Source organism: Dufourea novaeangliae, unplaced genomic scaffold (genome assembly GCF_001272555.1).
Source record: "Dufourea novaeangliae isolate 0120121106 unplaced genomic scaffold, ASM127255v1 scaffold199, whole genome shotgun sequence".
Lineage (NCBI taxonomy): Eukaryota > Metazoa > Arthropoda > Insecta > Hymenoptera > Halictidae > Dufourea > Dufourea novaeangliae.
The window spans coordinates 1,410,423-1,432,760 of record NW_015374073.1 but is presented as its reverse complement, the minus strand read 5'-3'; positions in this window follow the sequence as shown (position 1 = coordinate 1,432,760).

The window sequence follows — 22,338 nt, the reverse complement described above, 5'->3', positions numbered from 1 at the left end:
TAAGAAGACGTCATATGAACATATGTCCTGTACATATACTAGTTTTGCGAGTTATGGATCATTAAAGAAAGCGTTCGAAGTGCCCGCCTCGTGCCTTTGTGTAACGAACTTTCTCTTACTGTAAATTTAATCTCTTTACTTTGGTGAACATCGTAAAAGATATGGTGGAGTCTTCTTGAAGTGAAAATAAATAAACTGTTTTACAAGTTATATATATCAAGAATTGAACAGCATCCATAATACAGTTCCTTTGCTTTTTTTTTAGTAGTATAGTATGTAAGTATAAATATCTGAACAATATACGGAGGAGTAACACCGAATAAGGAAATAGGCACAATTATATCTTCCCTAATCATATTACAATAACATTATGACAAATGGAACGTACAATTATAGTAAGGTAAATATTTTACTGAAGAGTGAATTTTTATTATTTAAATACAGATTTCTTATTCTGGATCAGAATGAACCCAGTCGCCATGCGTTTGGTCGATAAATGATCCACCATTCGAGAGTGAATAAAAACTTTCCTTAATGAACATGTTACTTCCATATCTAGTTAAGCATTATTGCTACAGCAAATCACACACAACAAAATAATTTCCAGCTACATATAAATGAGTATGTACAGAGTTCTCTCGATTATCGTCCCGAACTCGGATCCGCGCCGAGACAATAATCTTATAGGGAGAAATGCTTCAGACCCTTGTAAATCCGTTTTTTGCCCGAAACTCGATCCTCGGCAACAAAACCGGTGGGGCAACAAAGTATGCGCTTGTCAGGTTCTACGCCCCCCTCCCCCCTCCGATGAACAAGCCACACGATAATCGAGAGGCGTCTGTATTAATGTATTTTTTCGTGAAGTTAGTAGTAATAGTATTTTTCAATATTGAAGTACAATATTGAAAGATTGTATTTTTATATTTCTTAATTTATAATCGAACTTTCAATCTGATTGCTCTGTTTACAAGCCAAGTTTCATAAAATTCTTCATAAACAATTTTGCATAGTATTGAAACAATTTACTAGTGAAAAATTTTTAGTCGGGTTCGAATTGCCTGAACTGCACAGAATAAACTAGAAATTCGTAAAATAAACGAATGGTCAAAGAGAAATTTCACTCTCATGTATACAGATTCTATTGGTTAATTTATATGATAATTTCTGCTGAGTGGAATATAAAGAATGGAGGGAATCGAAAGACGAAAACTAATTAGTACGTTGTTTCTGTTTCAGGTAAGGTAGCTGATAATTAGTTGAATCACGCGCGAGGTATTTGTCCCCTGATCGAGCGTACCGTAAGTCGCAACACCTGTTTCGGTTAATTAAAGTTTATTACCGTCCAACTATTCTTGCTGTATGAATATTCACTGCGATTCGCGATAACGAATTGCCGCTGTTGCTAGTATGACTGGAATTACGACCTTTTGCCTGTATAATTGTTCTTGACGATATATGTTCGCGAAATCGATCGCACTTTATTCGAAATTTAATGATTCTTTACACTGCAAGTTTATCAAATAATTATTTAGCATCCTGCATGCTTAATAATAAAAAGTGGAAGAAAGCAAGGGACTTGACATTCGTTCGTCAATGTTATTAGTAGCATGATCTGTTAAAGTTTAATTAGTTACTCTTTATAGATGTGTCCTAGCCTTGTTGGATATTTTATGCAAGGTGTCTCAACGATATTTGCATTTACATGAAAATTCACAATTTGTTAAAAAGTTATAACAAAAGTTGGGGCGAATCGGATAATCCAGAAATCTCTGAGAAAACTCAAATTTTCATAAAAAAGATCTTTAAATTAACTTTAAGAAATATGATTTAATGATAACGAGGTCAACTGACACTACTTGGCACATACATAGGTCGCAAATATACTGTCCTTTAACACCACCTCTATCAATACAATTCTCGTGAGACCACTCTTCGCAGACATTGCACTGTATCCAATCTTCTTTCATTTTTTTTGGACACCATAATCCTTGATTGGCCATTTTAATGTACGTACGAACCATCTTTGTATAAATAATTATCACATTTATAATCATAAAAATATTCGAACGAAAAAAAAGAGTAATCCAATTCACTCCAAATGACGTGATCCGATTAGTCTATGAATAGGATACATAGACGAATTATGATAGAATAATCTAAAACATATGAAATACTAAATTTTGACATCAAACATACTAATAATAATAAATACATTTAAATTTTCAAACTTACCTTTTTATTTTAAATACGAAATTGCAGATTACGTATTTTAGATTCCCACTAAAATTATAACGTTCGCACGTGTTCGTCTCAATGACAATATGTGCCAGCACTAAACAACTACGTAAAACAATTGATGGATTTTTGGATTGGGCGTGGGGGACAAGGATGACGTAATATGAACAATCAAAATGCTCGTCTCTACGAGGATATAATAAATATGGACTGAATTCTTATTTTGATCCGATTCGCCCTGTGATTCGATTATCCTCGGTCTACCCTCTGTATAAAAGATACAAGGTAATATTATCAAAAATTAAATGCATCACGGGATAAGTATATAGTTCGGGATAATCGAGATTTCAGGCAAACAACAGGGCTTCGGTGTTTGATAGACGTCACAGTTTGTGATTTCATAATTTCCCGGCGTTCCAGGCATCCGGCCCCATGTTCCGTGGAATAATTAAAGGTAGCGTCTCGCTGGGTCGACGTCAGTTTTAAGTGGTATGAGTCCGCTGGCCCCCGTCGGCCTCTCTCATTCAGGGGAATGTAAATGAAACAGACATTATTAAAGTTGCCACGCTGAAAATGCAGACCGGCCTACTATACCACTTTCATTAATATCATTAAACTTTCCACATTAAGAGCACGGGAACTCACCCGGCTCGTCTTCGCCCCTCCCATTCTTTTCTTCGGGCCGAAGTTTGCATTGAAATTGCGGCTTACCTCTCCTCTCTGCTCACGTGGAGACAACTGAACCCCGCTTATGGAGCTTCTCGAACCTGGCCACGGATTTACTCTCTCTCTCTCTCTCTCTCTCTCTCTCTCTCTCTCTTGTACTCTCTTGTACTCTCCCCATCTCCCCTTTCGAGAAACTTCCATTCGTTTTCTTCCCTTTGTTTGTTTCCAACTCTGTTGATCCCTAATTCGGAAGACCATCAAATATTTATGCCCGGGCTTCTTTCCTTAACTCGGAGTAACAGGGAACGAACGAAAAGCAAAGTTTCGTAAAAAAGAATACCATTAACAGATACAATAAAACAATTCTGGCGGGTTGCCACAACCGGAAGTTATAGTTTTATCGGAATCACGGATGGTAGCGGGACTACGTGATTTGATAACCCCGAATAATTTCTGAAGTATGCGTTTTAGATAATATTGGGTTGTTTTGAAATATCGTATGCGTTTCGAGCACTGGGTCTTCGTTATCATTTCACTGGACGAAGGAAAAATTGGTTAGTCCGGTGAACGGGTACTGTTTTTTAGGTGTGAATTGAATGTATTTGCTGTACAGGTTACTCGTAGTTTTCGTTTATTTTCTGGGAGAAATAACGACGAAATGTATTAACGAACACAGAGTCTATGTTCACTACTTAACAATTAGCGAGGTACTATTTTGAATATGTTATGTATTTTGTGGTCTGATTAGTCGCCTGATTTACGGTAAACTACTAAAGTAATTAAAATGAAACTGTAAATTGATTAACTAAGGACAGAAAATGGTCTCTTGTTACCATTTGTATTTCAATCCCTCTTTTTGGTAACCTTATAATTAATCGTCAGGTACCAGATGTAACCATTAACAACAGTATAGGACATAGAAAAGAGAATTATTGAAATCTGTGCAGTATTCACTGCAAAGACAATGTTTGCAGCATTATCATTAATTAATAGAATTCAGAAATGTGGTTTCGCAAATATCTCGCTAACCATTTATTTCAATAAAAGTGATCGATTCTTTAATTATAATAAAACAAGAAATACCTATGTGAGTTATATCTGATATCTTTATTTCATTATGAAATGTGTTTATGGTACTAATTGTGAAATACAATTTCGTCTAAATGACCACCTTGGCCTTTTTTGACAGTACGGATTCGTTTGCTCCAATTTCTGATAACTTCTCGACATAATTCGGGTTTCGTGTCAGGGCTAACTCTAGGATTATTGTTTTTAGGTTGCTCAATTGTTCGTGAATTATTTTTGTGTACTTTTGACTCAACGAAGCTCCAAAGAAAGAAGTTACACGGCGATAGATCTTATGATCACCGTGGTCAGTTGACACTGACAAATATCGAGATGAAACGATGGGGAAACTTAGCAAACTCGGCTTCCGCTAGGGGAAAATGTGGCGCAGGAAAAGGGCCTTCTACCACTTGGTATCGAGAATTACTGGTGTTTATATCAAATTGATATTCGATTTAACGTATATTTCAGTACTTGAAATACATTTACCAAGTGGTAGGAGGCCATTCTCCTACGCCATTCTTTCCCCTAGCGGAAGCCAAGTTTCCTCGCGAGGATACTGCCTGATCTTTCACCAAAATGGTAATTTTGAATTTGTTTACAATTCGATGAATTGTGGCTTCAATAGGTCGATGATGTCAATCGTAAATGCCTTGAAGCATGCGAAACTTAGCTCGAATTGAAAGCGAATTTGTATAGTAAATTAGAATAATATTTACTCGCTGTTGAATTATACATTATTCAATGGTGATTTGCCGAATGTAACTAATGATATCTGTTGAATTTTCATGAGCGTACGTTGAACTACAGTCCAAAAATGACTTTTCTTACCGAAAATTTACTGTTTTTGAAACTTTACTGCATTTGGTCAAAGTTTCCAAATAGTTTCAAAAATGGGAAATATTTACGAATATCAGCCTGATCAACACCTAAATCGTTTAAAAGTGTGTAGAAATTACAGCTATCAAGAGTATTTTATAATTCGTAGTTTCTATTAGAAATTAAACGGGATTAAATTTGTGGAGGCAATCAGTATTTAATAAAAACAAACCTTCTAATATTCATGTAATTATTATCCTGCTTACCGATAATTATCTTCACGTACACCGTTTTAATGATTATCCTGTTCTCATTAAGATTAATCACAACAAGAAGAGTTTCCATTTTCATCTATTCTTGCTCATGCGTATGCACCTCGTAAACGAAATATGTTCTATTAGATGTATCTGCAACGATAATGACATCCGTTATAAACGGTACAGTTACTTTGTTATTCCGTACTTTCCTCACCCTCGTTTCCTTTCCATTTTCTTCTCTCTTCTATCCTGAAATGAAAATTACTTTCTCCGTTTTACGATTCAATTGTCTGTTGTGAGTCAACCTTCCGAATTTTTCTGGCGAACGAGCGTTGCACAGTGGTTGAAAAGTACGAAGATTTCGGAAAAATTAATTTTTTTAATATATGCGTGGAAAAAATTGAATATATGGGGGAATAGTTACATATAATAGGTATTTCAACTTTTATTCCTCATTTTTTTAAGTCCATATTTATAAAATACTGTTATTTTTGAGCCCCTAAGTTGCAGCTTCTTAAGATCTCAGAATCTATACCAATCGTATTAACTGTTTGTTTATGGTTTAACCAATATTATTTAAATTTTCATTGTAATGTACATGCATCAGTAATATTTCAACATGAAAAACATTACACAATTTATCTGTACCTATATCGGGAGCCCAGAGCCAGAGTGTATTATGTTCACTCTTAAAAAAAATGAAATTTTACATGTTTCCTGTATCAAATGCTTCACTGTTTTCGATGGTAAGAATTACTTCGTTCTAAGCCGTTTATTTTTTAATATAGGTACATAATAGTCTAAAAATGAGATTAAGTTCATATGTTTAAAACAGTGCAAAGTTCATCACATAGGGGATTAATATAAAGTTCACCATTTCTACATATAGTGACGTGTCTTAAATCCATTCAATAGTTCGAAGGTAGTGATTGTTTCTCGTTCAATTCTTACCGAACGGTTCCACAGTTACAAGGTTTTTGCACGTTTGATTTGCGCTCCTCTAAAGTTTAAAAAATGTGATCTAATACATTCTGGCTCTGGGGTCCAGATATACGATCAAGTATTTATTGACCAACAGAAACTGTATGTTAGAGTATGTCTGTGATTTTCACTAGAAATAATGTCTGAAAGTGCAGAAAATAATAAAAAAGAAAATGTTTAATTTCTGCACTGACAGAGGTGTTTAAACAATTTTTGCAGTGTCTTCCATAAGACGCGGCGGTCTTCGCACAGTGATTCAGAAACCTAGAGAGTTGGTAAAATTTTAAAAACGCATTTTTCTTATCAGATACCGATAACTAAGAATATATTTTATATATTTATAGTATTTTTAGAATTAATGAATCTTCCTTAAAAGATAATAAGCTTACTACAGTTAGTTTCTCCGATGCCACTACCTCTAACGATTACGACAGTAATAAATCCGACTAATGCACATATTCGTACGGTAAATATAGTATGCCATTTTCTGTTTTATAAAACAGTTTATTTACAAATGATTTCAAAGGTAATCCTGTGTCAGACTTTCAATGTACAGCGTATAAAAAAAATTCAAAATCGATTCAAATAAGAAATTCTCATCTTAAACTATATGCACAAATGCTAAAAATATACAAATATATATTCCTATCTATCAGTGTCTGATTAAAAAATGCGTTTTGAAGATTTTGCCACGTTTTCTGGGCTTCTGAACCACTGTTCGTCTGCGCACACTTGAAAGTACGAGAAATACCAACACGTCTCGACATTTGAAGAAGTCGAAACATATTCCCATCGAATGACGCACGTAAATGTTGCAAATTGCGATATGCCAGACTGAATATCATCCACGTTCGTACCATCTAGCCGGTATCCGGGGAGCAACTTCCTCTTGTTGTCGCGGAAAATATTTTTGCGATCCCTCCCAATGAAAAGCCCGGTTGTGGAATGTATTGCATACTTTGAATTCCAATATAGTAATAATGATCGAGCGAAGTAGTTTCTCTGCAATGGTAATGCTGTGCATTTCATAACCATGCCCCCCCCCCCAACTCCCCACTCTGGCCAACCTTCGGTTTATCCCTTCGACTTCTGTCTCTCGTTCTGTCCGTCTCTCGTTTTCCTTTCTTCCTATTTCTGCTTCAATGAACTGTGTCGCTCGTAAACAAGACTTCCTAGTCCCGGACTCCATTAATTCGCCACTCATCGCTACGAGTACCGTACTCCGTTTTCCCCGTTAGTGCTTCGGTAATATCGTCCCAGAGCGTTCGAACCGATTACTCTTCTTTACGTTCCCCCGGACATGGGAACTTACTAATTGCTTTTCGTTCGAGTAATTGTCGCTTTTAAGAGCTCCTGTGCATTCTGTAGGAATGATGCATCGACGTGACCGGATGTGTTTTCAGAATTTTTTTTATCGATAGACGTGGAATGATCCATAGATCTTGTGTCTCGGTTAACTACTGTTTTCGCCGTGGATGATAACGATTGGAATTCGAGAAACGAGGGAGTAGAAGCAAAGTTGGAACCGTTTTGTTCTGGACTTGCTTCAGGTTTCGCCAGTGATGCGAACATTCTATCAAACTCGTCGCTGTATGACTGATCGACGTACGATATTTTGAAATCATGGAAACGAGACAAAAATTCGGAAAATTAAAATTCGAAAAATCAAGGCTGTTTTATTATTGATTAATAGTAGAATATACAGCTAGTTTGCATAATTATTTCATTATTCAATGTAGAATTTAATTTTGAAATTAGTTGTGTTTTCTTAAAGTAAATTTCGAAGTAGTATATGTGTGTTATTCGATGGAATTTATGAATGATATTACCCAGATTAGTATATACCTTCGAGGGTAAATAATACAATAGATGGTATTGGAAAAGTCGGTGGAGGCGTGACATAGATTTTGGCTCTCTGATGGTAAGATGGACAACCACTGACAGATGGTCAACCTCCTTCAAATTTATAGTTGTTCACAGTCCAAATACCGAAAATACGCAGTACCTTTTAACAGCTTTAAAATTGTTTCAATCAGAAGTCTCTGATCTGAATTGAAAGAACAATGCGAATTTCCGTAAACGAAATTTGTAATTTTTCATTTGCGTGTGCAACACCCCAAGGAAAATATAATTAATCGTGGTCATCTTTTAATCGTGGATGACTAAATGAAGATGACAATGATGTTACTGAAATCATTACGTTTTATTTTCAGATGTCAAATTTAAAAGATGATCCACATGAAATTAGTGGTGAAATCTAATCTAAGTCCAATTCTATTCATTACAATAATGCTTGCTTGTTGAGATACAATCGTCTTTTGCAAAATGTAATGAGCCTACTATCATAGCCTAATTTTCCTCTTGAAATACAATAACTTTCTGTTGTAGAATTTTTTTGTATCGTTACAAATAAGAGAATAATTAAGGTTAACAGTCTTCGGTGGAACACCGTGTATGTGAACGATTCAAAAGAGAAGTTGCCATGATGTTAAATTAGTTTTGAAAATGTAATTGTTGGAGATTATCGGACTCGACCTCTCGAGAACTGAAATAAGTGCCACTCGTCCAAAAAAGTTATTATCGATCGAGAAAAATGACGTCAAAGCTCGTTATAAGCAGCTTTGAAGGTGGATGTAGATAACTTCCTCCTTACAACTTTTTGACTTTCGAAGTTTTTTTTTAACATCAGGTCTAAGTCCATCTTCCAAGCTTAAGCAACATGCAGGTCCAGTTCACCAGTCTGGTGGCTTAGAAGAACCCGAAAGGTTTTGCGATCAACGCCGTGAACACTTCGGTTGAGGTCAATAAAAACCCCATGTTGGGGAGAGTTGCCTATATTGGACCGGCTCCTAGATCGAACCATTTGTGTATTTCTATAAAGAAATATATTTACAGATTTTCCGTTGGGTATATTGACTTAACCCCTTGTCTTACAACATCGAATCAGATACGTGATAACGATTCTAAACTGAATTTAGTAATCGTGTATATTATTCGTTTTCTTTGAGTCGACGTGAAATATTGTTCCGCTGGTATTAAAATTTGAGGTTTCAAATAAATCTAACAGTTGCCATAAGAATAGAATTCCTTTTGTGTCTGGGAAAATATTAACGATAAAGTAATTCTTGAGAGCGAAGTCGTAAAAGAAATCGTATGGCAAGAGGTTAAGGAGCGGAAATAAAATGTGTGAGAACAGTGAAACAGGTAATTAATTTGTTTGTCGTTTCACGTCGTCTAGATATAGAAATACGTGGCGTGTGATCATTATTTTTCGTGCTATTTTAAGCGAATTTCATTTTACACCTTGTAAGTACCATTATTTTAAATAATACTAGTATAAAGTGTACTGTCTTAACTACAATTTCATATGCATACTTTCCCATTTTCGTTTAAATATAACAATGAAAATATATTTTTCTGGTGCAACCTACAAGTTGCCTAATATTGGACCACCGCTAGTTGTCTAAATTGGACTGGTCTATTCTAGGATACAATCTATATCCTATATAAAAATAGTTGAAGAATAGTTCAAAGTATACTAAAAAGTTTTCTTTCTGTTAAATTTTTCTTTTTATTCAGATTCAAAATGGCGACAACACGAAAATATGGAAAATGTGAAACCCACTAAAAAAACGTACTAATGCACCACGTGCACCGTACGATCCTTTTTTCTTACTGTTTCTACTTTTTTCAATGTCCTGAACAGTTTTTGTTAAATTGTATATTTAATTTTATTGGTTTTTAGGAGCGGTTCTATGTAGGAAACCGGAGGTACAAATTAGGAAACCAGTTGCCTGCAATGGACCGAAGTCATTAGTTTAGTTTTTTTAAGATATTACTCTTATCACACATTTTTTCAAAACTACCAATACACCATACAATCTACGTATAATGCTTGTCTTTTTTCCGTTTCTCTTTGCATCCTGCGATGTTCTATGCGTGTGTAAGAGAGAAAAATAAAAAAGTGGTCTAAAATAGGAAACTCTCCTCTTCATGTTTTTCGCTTCTGTTTCGATTATTTTATTTAAATACACAAAGAAACCTAAGATTCAATAAAAGTATAAAAAGATATTTATTTATATCAATTCTCAAGGCTGTTTATAACAGTCTTTACCGTCATTTCTCTGGTCAATATTGACTTTTCCGAGCGAATGACGTTTATTTCAGTTGTTAGGAGGTCGAGTCCTATAACCTCCAACCATTATTCTTTCAAAACTAATTTAACATCTGGGCGATTTCTCTTGTCAGATCTCCAGTCTGTCATTCCGTAAAAACGTTAAACGTCTAAATGCAACACGGATCCCCTAACTGCAAGACTTGTCAAATGTGAACTATATGTATACAGGGTCGATCGGATCGCGTGAGTGCTTCATGTTCGATAGAGGCGGCTAGACAAGTGTATACAGCTGCGTCTTCCGGAATAGATAATTCCACGTTATGGCGGTGTATGTTTGCAATATCCAAGGCATCGCTGAACCGTGGCAGTGTGTGCATGGCGGAAGTACACAAAGGAGAGTGTTCGCTGATTTGTCTAGCTCGGCGAACGAGAGAAAGAGTTTTCCTCGGCAGACATTCAATTAGAAAAACACGAGAGGTTTCCAGCAAAAATTCCACCCGAGCAGAAGAAGATAACAAGGGCTGATATTGCAGTTTACCGGCGGGTTAATCCCACACGAAATTAAACACTCCACTCCTGTGGTCGGTTGTTAAGATGTGGCAAATATTTTAAGAGAACACTTTTCGTTCGCCGCGTATTGTTTGCACGCGGTTCGTTAAGTGGACCGTTCGGCTGGAAAATATGATTTAATATTTCCGTTACTTGAACCGTTGCGTATTGTCTCACGATCGGCGTTTATCCAGTCTGTTTCATAATGTACCTGCGCATTTATACCTTCCTTCTATACACCTTTTCTGTTAAAGTGGAGCACCGATTATCCGAACTAATGGGGAGACAAATGGATTCTGATAGGCGGTTTTTCGGATAATTTGTCGGGACGAATTTGAATTACCAAATATATTGTAAAACGACTCGAATTTGGATAATTTTCGAAGATTACTGTTTTTTGTTTGAACATATTAGGGTTGTTCACCTAACGTGACTACCTCAATTCCTCGTAAATTATTGGCTGTATGAAATAATATTTTAAACAAAAGTTGCATGGTATCAAGGGGGACATAATATATCGTTTAATGTGTTACTAATAATAATAAAGCAATATGGTCCAAATTATGTCATGTTTGGCCTTATTACAATTGGAAGATTTTTACCGACTTGTTAACAAAATTTACTGATCTCTCAAACTGTTCACTTTAGACGCTATATGATATGATACTTTTTTATGCAGTATTTGATAGTTTATGGAAAATCAGGAAGATATACTGGGAGTTCCATTTAAAAAACTGAAGGTGACAGTTATATCTTGATAAAAATGTAACATAGTAAATAATATAATACTGCATTATATGTCCCCCTTGATAGCATGAAACTTTTGTTTAAACTATTTTTCATGTAGCCAATAATTTAGGAGTAATTGAGGTGGCCATGTCAGGTGGACCACCCTGTATACACAAGGTGTTCATTCTAATGCTGTCCACCATTTTTCAGCCAATTGCGACACCTTTTAGGTTACTTATCGGGTAACACGTAACAATATATTACAATAAATATGAAATACATGTTCAATTTGTTCTTTATGTTACGCTTACCACGCATTCTTTTATACAATAAACATTAATCTTCCAAAATTGTCCAAATTCAACTCGTTTTATGAATGACATCTTGTAGTTACACCCCTCTTACTGCAATGAAGACTCGTAATAGTAGTCATACTAATAACATCCAAAGCATATTTAGCTTTAGAAATGTAATGAAACAGTACTGATAGATCTGGCATTGTGTCATCGGCGTCATTATTTTCTTTCAACGAGAAAAAATAAAACAATGTCGCCGTCGTCCATTATTTAATATCTGTTTCCAATTATTCTTGACTGTCGTTATAATTGCAATTTTCAAATCCAGTGGATTGTATCCTCAATTAAGATGTTGTATAATTTACTTCAAGCTCGTTTCAGAATGTAGATGGTATGCTTTCCTCTGCTTTGCTTAACATTCGAATGCAATCTTCTCCGCTAAATCTTTCGTGAAATATGCGTGATTCGGTTTTTTTTATAAGCGGTATTTGGGATGCTCGGAGTATCGATAATCGACCCTCGGGTAATCGAGAGGCCGTAGCGTAATTCTGTAGAGAATTAGAAAGTCAAATGCTTTGAGCTGCACGAAGCGGACATAATATTAAAATGATTCAGAAAAACTGTTTGTCCGGTGCTGTAGCCAGTAAATGCTCTCCGCTCTCTAAACGACTAATTAGCAATTGCGCGAGGAGGGTATTTTCTTTTTTCCGCAGACAACGATACTGTCCGTTTCCTTCTTATTTCATTATTTACGTAGCAACGGGCTGGCAGACAAGGAAACGAGCTGTTTGAGATCCTCTAACAATGCACACTGGAACGTATAAATGTAAATAACTTAATTATTAGGTTGCTTCAAGAAATAATCGGTTTGGTCGGATAAATATTATCGATAGACGGCCAATTTTATGCAATTATAATACATATTAATATGCACAGTACAACTATAGAATACGTCTAACGGAAATTTAATGAAGTGTTTAATTTATATTTAGCGGGATAAAAGCCTTCAGAAAGGAAGTGACTGTTTATTTGACACATGTCTCTCTAAATTACTGCAGAAAATGTGATTTTACGTAGAAATCCGTAGACAGTGTTTCATTAGATAAATAGAATGAATCTTATACGTCCGTAGAACGGTTTCTAAGAAGATTATTTCTTGGATTAAAAGGTTTCTAAGAAGATTATTTCTTGGATTAAAAGGGCTCACACACACACTGGCAAGTGTGTGTGTAAATACAAATTCTTTTTATAAAACTATTAATTACTAGAATCTGGATTTAATGTATTTATAGTATACCTGACCCTTTGAAATTCAGTTATTGAATATTCTTTCCAAGTTTTCATATTTGTTAGACATCAAAAAGTAATTCACTATGACTCCTATGTGGTGACAATACAGTTGCAATGTAGAATTTCTTATGGGGAATGATGGAAACAGATAACGAATGTTGTTCAGACAGGATAGGAATTTAAATTACTTTGACAGAGACAGAATTTCACAAAAAAATAATGTTCGACTTATTGGTATATCTAATAAGTATATTAATCCATGCTCAAATGTTAGAAACTATACAAAATTATCGCTTTAGTTTCATTGATCTCAAAATCTGTATCGAATACCGAAGTGGTCGGAAGCTTACTGCCAGTAGTAGTCTATACAGAGTGAGGTACCTAACTGGACAATTTCAAATTACTCGTAAATTATATACTCGTAATTATACTTGCACGGAAAAATGTTTTAATTTACATTTAAACCAAAATTTGTTAGTTTTGAGGGTCATATACATTAGAATAATTATTCTTTTTTTACATTATTTATACAAAGTTTTAAAGGTTACTTTGATTTTTTTTAATGGAACACCGAATATATCTTTAGAGAAATTAAACGTGCAGTAAAAACTGAGTAAATAATTATTGAGACACAATAGGTGTAAAGTGGGTGTTTGAGATATTTACAACGAAAATTTTATTGTAAAAAGCATTTAATTGTTTTTATTAAACCATCGACGTTTCCAGAAAACATTTAAGATCACTGTCGTTAGTACACGTGCAAAAATCTCAAGAAGTACACTAGAAAATGTGTAAGTGCAATTTGTTAAACGGTACTATTAGATGTCTGTATCAGCAACAGCGGTGAATATTTCGAACTCCTTTTACAGTGAAATGTTAATTGTAAATATCTCAATAAACATGCCTAGAATGCCTTAATACATATTTACTGAGTTTTTAATGCGCGTTTAATTTCCGCAATGAAATATAGGACGTTCCATTTAAAAGAAAATCAAGGTGACCTTCGAAACTGTGTATGATCAAACTAGGAAGAAAATAATTATTCCAAAGTATATCATCCTCGACACTATGCAACTTCTGTTAGAAACATCTTTGCATACAGAAAGTAATTATCAAGTAATTTGAAATCGTCAAGTTAGGTGTCCCACCCTGTATCGCAAGTGGCGAGGTGTACATGTAAATCGCTTATTAACCTACCCGAAGCACATTGATCGTTTTTTTTTGTCTACCCGTGGTTTCTGTCAACGTGCTGAAAAATTAATCACGTTCTCGAAACGATCTTCGTACAAGGGGGACACGAGCGCCCTCTCTGTTTTATTTCCTAGTGGTAAAAATAATGACACGATCCAGCTTGGAGTGGATGTCCCGAGTCACCTGCTGACTCGGGGCTTCTCCTTTATGGAGCAACTCAGCTAATCCACGTTGGCCCCGGAGTTTTTCCTCGTCCGGGGGCGAGTCTGTCGAAATCGACAACTAAGGATGAGTTTGTTAAACGACTTCGAAGGACAATTGCCAGGGCTTTCAAACCGTTCATTCTGTTGTGATCGATCCTCTTGTGGCCCGCCTGTGTTCTTCCTGAGTTTCGAAAAACCTTCTTCTCCAGCTGGGGAGACTCGATGTCCTGGTTGCCACGCGAGTTTCCGTCTTCGATGTTGGAACCTCTTCGTGGCAAACTTCTCCCACGATGGGACCGCCGCGATCGACAGTCCTTAAAAATATAGAGCAGGCGCCGTGAGAAAGCTCCCGTTTCTTTCGACCTGGGTAGAATGCAACGCGTCGCGCCTCGTCGCCTTCGATTCGTTTCCGGTCCCGCGTTTAACCTGCACACTAGACGAGAAATCATCGACACGTTCAATTTCTAACGGAAGCGCAAATTATACCCGCGACGTTGGATTTCGCGTTTCCAGTGGGAGTGCGGTATGGTGAACAGCCTCCCTCTCGCCAGCCCTCCCGTTACTAATCACGACGCACAGTGGTCGAAACGGTCGATCTGCACTGACAAGGAACGTTCGTTACAGTCTGACGCGCGGCAGCAATCCGGTGGCATCTCCATGAAAATTGAATTCAGTGTGGAAAGGTCTACAGGGTGGTTCATACTACTGGGATAAGTCGTAACTGGTTTCTGGTTTACAGTAGAAGAAAATTGTAGAAGAAAGAGGTGAATGGTTCAAGGAGGAGTATGTACCTTTCTAAGCAGTTAACACTAAACGTACCGAACCCCTTAGAGAGATAGGAATTAGTACGGCAAAACCGGTCATTTGACGGTCGTGGTAGCTTTAGTGTTAAGGAGGTACATACCTTTGCGAGGTTTAAGTGACCGTTCCCTGTTTTATTTCGTTATTTAGTTTTATGTGCAGTAATTCCTCGATGAATACGACACGAACAACGGCGTTATTTCTACCACTGGGGGGTTCGCCCTGGAGCCAATCAAAACAGAGTAAACAGAAGTTAAGCAGAGGCTCGGCTTTGTGTAAAAAACAAATTTACAATGGGCTGGAAACCTTTCCGCCTTGCCACGAATCTTCCGAAACGGACTCGACTTTGTCGCATTCACTGAGACATTACTGTAGTATGAAATTTACAGAAAAATTCTGAAAATTTCACATTATAATCGATGAAATTAAGATGATAATAAAACAAAAACAAGGGATTTACCGTTTTTATATGTATATGTATTATAAATTTTTTTGTCACACAAAATAAAGTTGACATAGCACGCAAACAGTTTCATCGACTTTTACAATTATGAACAAAAGTCCTGGGCTACCATTGTTATCGATGATCCAGTTGTTATAACACACAGTGGACTCTAACTATATTGCCATGGTCGGGGCTGTAGGGTAGTAAAATGGCAATGAGTTCAGAGCCCCCTCCATGCTAAGTTCTATCGTCAAAGCCTCGGCTTTAGCGCCTGCGCAAAAGCTGGATCGTGCTGGTGCGCCGGCGCGTGCAACGTTGGTGGGAGAGTGAATTTGTGTGCTCGAAAGTACGCGCGAAGGGGAAGTGTCTCGCGTGGCAATATAGTTAGAGTCCACTGTAATAGCTTCCATTAGTGGTCCTACGGGTATCTCAAAATGAAACATGTATGACTTAAGCCATTTCCATAATCGCCTGCACAAACGTATAATAATCGTTATCTTCGTGCATTTGTATGGAACATTTTCGACTATTGTGAGAGTAATCTGGCCAGTCATAGATCTCGCGTGTGTAACGGCTCGGAAAGCAGCAGTCTTCTCCACGCTTAAAGTATCACAGTATCAGTATGAGTGTAGCACACGATGCTGCGGCAGATTAGCCCCAGTGAAGACGCACTTTTAGGGCCTCATCAGCTATCTGGGAGGAAGCAGCTCGCGCTAAAGAGATTTATGGCAGGCCACATAAGAAGTTCTATAGCATTTACTTGCTCCGCGGAATCTAATCAAGATTCGAGATTTCCGTAGGTTCTTGTGCATCTGGGCAATAAACGTGTTTGCAACCGATGCAAGTACGTACTAATTGCCACCACTTTGCTCTCTCGGACGGATTCCGTGGATCTTGCCCAGACGGGAGAAATATGGCGGCAGATATTGTATCCTAATCCAACACCGAGAGTTCTGCTCATGGTATGTAACTCGGTTTCTTTTGCAACAGAGAGGATGGATTGATTTCACGAACCGCTAAAAGTGGGGAAAGACATTTTTAAGTGCTTTCGGTAAACCGACACCGGTGGACTGAACGTGTCGAAATGTTCGACGTGAGAGAAATTGGATCTAACCTCTGTGTAAATGCCGTCATGAATTCCTATAAATAATATTCGTGTATTTGTTCGTACGTGATTTTAACACATTTCATTTGTGATAATTTCATTTTTTCTCATTAGTTTGACGGTCATCCGTGACCATCGAGGCGTAATCGCAATTTTCAGTGTGGGTCGCAAGTGACCGTCACATAGTAGGGAATGTGTTAAGGAGACTGCTTACTCGAGCCAGAATTAAGCATTTTTAAAGAATTTTTCCCGGGTAAACTATTAAATATTAGGTTATTGCACATGAAATGACCGTTTTGTTATCGATACTTAGCATTTTGTTGGACAGTATATGCATTTTATTAGACAGAGTAATATTAAACTGTCTGTATACACGTTTTTCATTGAAATGAAAGTAGTAAAAAGTATATAAAAATATAGTATGCTTGTTTAAATAATTTTTTTTTAATTAATTTTTTTGTTTAAGTGTTTCATGTGACTAAATTCTTCATTTAAAAACGCAAATTTAAAAGAAATACATTTTTCCCTACTATCTCTACTTTCCGAAATATTCTAAAAAATGTATTTTCATCCCTCAACTTGGGGGGAGGCTGTTATCATTCTCTTAACGTGGACGATAGCCGATAAAAAAAACACATGTCAAATATTTCTTGTAGAATTATCTCCCATATAAGTTTTATTAAAATCGGGATCTGCGGGTTCGATATTTTCTCTTGTGAGATTAATTCTGCAGGTACCTTAATTAACTTTAGTATTTAACATAATTGATTTTAATGCTACGCTAAATAGTAGGTACCTTGAAATGTGAAGAGTTCACTGTGTAATTTTGTCGTAGAAAATGAACCATAATATTCTGTGGTATTTTTCTGTTTATTATAACATACGTGCTTACACCGTAATGAAATTATTTTGTGCGTATATTGTAGATTTCATATAATGAACGCAGAACAATTGGACCGAGTAATAATGCAGTACAGTTGCCTCGTTGCAGGGAAACCCTTCTGGTAAATTAAGGTAGAACAATAAAGCAGTTCGTTCTAATCTACAGTTCCTTAATATCATGAAGTAAAGAGGTATACAAATTTTCGTGATAAATGAAATGACAGAACACTAAAGGAAGCTTACTTTCTTCTTCCAAAAGAATTAATTTTTCTTCCTAGTACAGAGTAGGAAATAAGAAAGGTGAAATCATTGTAATAGTACATGCTGTTGATAAATTGTATACAGTTACTTGAAAAAAACTTCTTGGACGAATGTGATTGTTAGTTTCTCAAGTTTGTCCAATTAGAGGTTAAGAAATACGGTTTTAAGGATAAGTTACGGGTTAAAAATTGAATTTTCCTACAGATAATAAACACAATTTAGCATAAACTGTCTATTTGCTGTGGTTGGGCCAAACAACAAACCTTTCATCTTACATAAAATTGATATGACGCCAATTTTTCCATTCTATAAATTGTTCTAGTGTCGTTGACCCTTTGAGCTGAGTTTAACCTTTGTAAATAAAAAAGTAGACTTTAACAGAAATCTTTCTGTCGATGGTGCCGCGTTTTTCGTTTTCTAGAAATAGAAAAGCATAATTGCTAAAAACTAAATCTTCTCACCATTCATTTTCAAAACAAGTTCAATTCAAGAAAATTTAACGCAATCGTAAAGCTTTTAGAATACATATACATGTATATTTTTTATTAGTTAGATGCAGTGTTTTGCACTTAAAAATAAAAAAAGAGCGATCATCTGCTGCAGAAAGTCAACATTACTTTTTAGCCAATCCAATAATTACATATCGCTCGACCGTTATGTACGTAAATTACCAATGTCAAATTAATTTTCAAGTTCAAAGTATATATTCAAAAATTAAAGTCTAAGTTTGGGTTACATTTACTCGAACAGTGTGTGAGTGTTGAAAAGTACGAAAGCGTAGTTAATGTATTGTGTAATCTTACATTAGAACCTCAATTTACCCATATTTAGACTTTTCAACAAAAAAGTTCTCGACAAGTGAAGATTTCCGGTTAAGTTGGTTTCCAGGTAGCCTAAAAAAACTGTTCCTTAGTATTGGAATTAATGAGTGAAGCGGCGAGAACTGCTCCACTCGTCATTTCGTATCCGTTTACACAAGAACGTTGTAATTTGTACCGTGGTAATCCCGGTATTAAGAAAATTGAGATTAAATGAATGATGAGGTTCCGCCAAGCTTCTCATTTTGCCAGCCCTGTGTTAGAAGCCAATTATAAGAGATTTATGACAGGATGGGATTAGAATGTTGGCACGCACTTGCAGTTCCTCATGGATTATTAAAACACCATTATTCGATCGCACCGGTGCCAGTCGATTTGTTCTCACTCGCGAACTGCAGGTAGCCGTTGCAACTCTCGAACCGTTCGGCATCAGTGAAAATACGATGAACATGTTAATTAATTGCACCTTTCGATATGTGCTCAGGTCTCACGTTTCCACAGCTTCGATGTTGTCCTCCGTGTATTGTTTGCTCGGTGACGTAAGTGTGATGGCGGGTTTGTAGCGCGGGAACGAACGATTTTCGTGGCATTAATTAAACTGTAAATTGCGAGGATTAAATTCGTATTCAAATCCGTACGGTGAAATTCGAATGTATTTGTAATAATGTCAGGTCGGTGTATAAGTAATTTCGTTTCTTATCAGTAATTTGGTTTATTAATATTTCTAACCATGGGATTACCGTTGAGTACGCAACATCTGACGGTGTTACAAGCTCGCCTGAAGTTTCTGGCCAATATTGCCAATATTGTCATTCATGCTAAAATCATCGTTTTTAATCTTTTTAACATTTATACTGGGTATCTGTTTTAACTGGAACCGGTGAAATATCTCGCAAGGAATTGAAAGTATAAAAAAATGTTTTTACAAAAGTTGTTTGGTTTGAAGAATCGGCTGTGTAAATAATTTTTTTTGTGGGTTTAGTGGTAGGTTAATTTTTCAAATGGAACGCTGTATCTTTTTATTTATAATATGATAGCGTTCGTTGAGACGAGATCAACAATGTTTCACGTAATTGAGTGTAGTAGAAGGTCGTAAATTGTGAAATTCGGAGTCAGATCAACGTGAGTACATGCGTTTTGTGCTACCAAACCCTCTAAGTATATACATTATACGTAACCGTGCTAGGGAGTCGTATCAGACTTGCGATTCGTATTGATCTGATTGCTTAGCATTTTATTAATTTACGACCTTCTACTACACTCAGTGACCCTATATGAACCATCGTTGAACTCGTCTTAACAAACGCTGTCATATTATGAATCAAAAAAATATAGCATTCCATTTAAAAACATGAAGCTTTGACCTTCATTACACTATCTACAAAAAAAATATTTATACCATATTGTGTTACCCTTCATACCAAAAAAAATTTTGTAGAAACATTTTTTTGATACCTTCAGTTCCTTACGAGATATTTCGGCGGGTCCAGTTAAAACGGACTCTCTGTATGCGTCTAATAAAACGTTAGCCGCAGGTGAGATTTATCTAAATCAAAATTAGACGAATTGGACAATATTTACATAATTTTACGTAACAGTACAATATTTTATTATTGTAATTCTATATTATAACCATTGACAAATGTATTTAGATAATATGTATATTATTTTACGTTCACAATAAGTGTTTGGTTTCGTTTCAGAAAAAAATTTTGACGTACTACATACTTCGAATAAAATATCTTCACTGTAAAGGTCTCACAAATATTGCTGGTCGCTTTGAAGCAGAAAATGATTGATGAATCGTAAATATACTTTTTCGAATTTCATTTTCAGGTAAATTACATATTTGCTTCCAGAAGCAAAAATTTTACATTTACCCGGTTAAAGCATTGTATCAGTCACTGATGAACATTATCTACCTGATATTTTATAAGTTGCAAAAAATTTGGTTTTGCTTACATTTAGCGATTTCGCAACGTAATTGAAATAACTCATGCAACGACCTGGTAAGTGTGTCACGCGTGTTATTGTAAATGTAACTGAAAATCGTTCGAATGATCAGATAAAACGACTGCGGAAAGCGTTTAGTTTGCGTGGAGTAATCGATACTTGGCTAACGCTGTGTTCAGTTTCAACTGACTCTCAGAACATCGACTGTATCCGCATCTACTCTGTATGCGGAATTCCCTGCTGATCTTCCGTGCGACATATCCGGTAAGAAGATTTACGTTAGTGTGGATAAACTCGGGGACTTGGGTATTCGGTTGAATAACTTTAGTACCTGTTTTATAAAAATCAGGTACATTTGGCCTTCTGGAAATTTTAGTAATTTTCTTGTAAAATGTATTTAGAGTAATTAGATTTTCTAATGATGGTATCAGGTTGGTAGGAAATAAGTGACTTGGCTATCATTCATATTTCTGTAGTGTTGTTAATACATATATGTAGATTGCGGATATTTATGCAAATTCAAACTTTTGTACATATATTTTAGAAAAGCAAACTTAAGCAGAGACCGACTTTTTGAATTAATGGTTCTATTACGTTGGAAATAAATTAATACTTTTACTAAATATAATTAAAGTCTCTATTTTATGCAATTCTATAGATTCACTTATGCTGTAAATGCATAAGATCGGCAGTCTACTAATAGTCAGTATCCCATACAAACAGTTTACAAAGGTGTATACGGTTTGTAATCATAGTAAAAACATTTGTAACCATAAGAGCGGTATACTTGACAAGAGAGTGATCTCTTATTAAATAGATAAATGTAAGGTCTCGAATACAATTTTAGCAAATAGGACTTTGTTGACGGGAAAATCGAATCTGAAAATTCGTCGACTTTGTTATGGTTTCATTTAACTAGTTATTAGGTTCTTTTACACGTGGAAAAGTTTATAAACATTGATTGAGGTGTATTTCCAAAATAATTTGACACACGTCAGTAAGTAGAATAAGTTTAACATAGTAGGAATAGTAAGTGGTAGTCAGACACATTAGTCAGTCGTATCCAAAAACAATGTTCAACAGAAATTCAAATTCAATTATTTCTTATTTCTCATTGCTTGTATAACGAATTTTGTCGCACTCTGTATACGGGGTGATCCATTATTAACGCAGCAACTGTCGAGGGAATGGTTCTTCATGAAAAATTAATTCAAAAATCTAGAATAAAGAATGTGTGTAAATAGGGCTCTGTTTTTTTGTTACTGTGTCCTTTATTCGGATTTGCCCTTTTTTTTACACATTGGCCAAATACAACATAATCTTCTATATCTTAATCATGCATTCTTTTAAATTTTTATTGTTAACGATTGCAAGAACGAATGAACTACAAATAAAATAATACTTAGTTACTGCATAATGGTACTTAGAAATTGGCGAAAGCTGATTGGCGAAGCGAGGTGTTACACTTGGGGAGTTTCCCTTCTCAGTAGGTGTAGCCTTAAAGAACGAACTTTATTCCTCGCTGTGTTTTTAATCGGTTTGCATTGGATTAGGTGAAAACATCCAAGTTACGGCACTGCAGTAGGTTCACGGTAGTCGCATTCCGTCGCGTATCTAATAGTGTTCAGTGAAAGTTCCCCTTATGCATGGTCGGCCATGTTTACAAGAGTGCGCA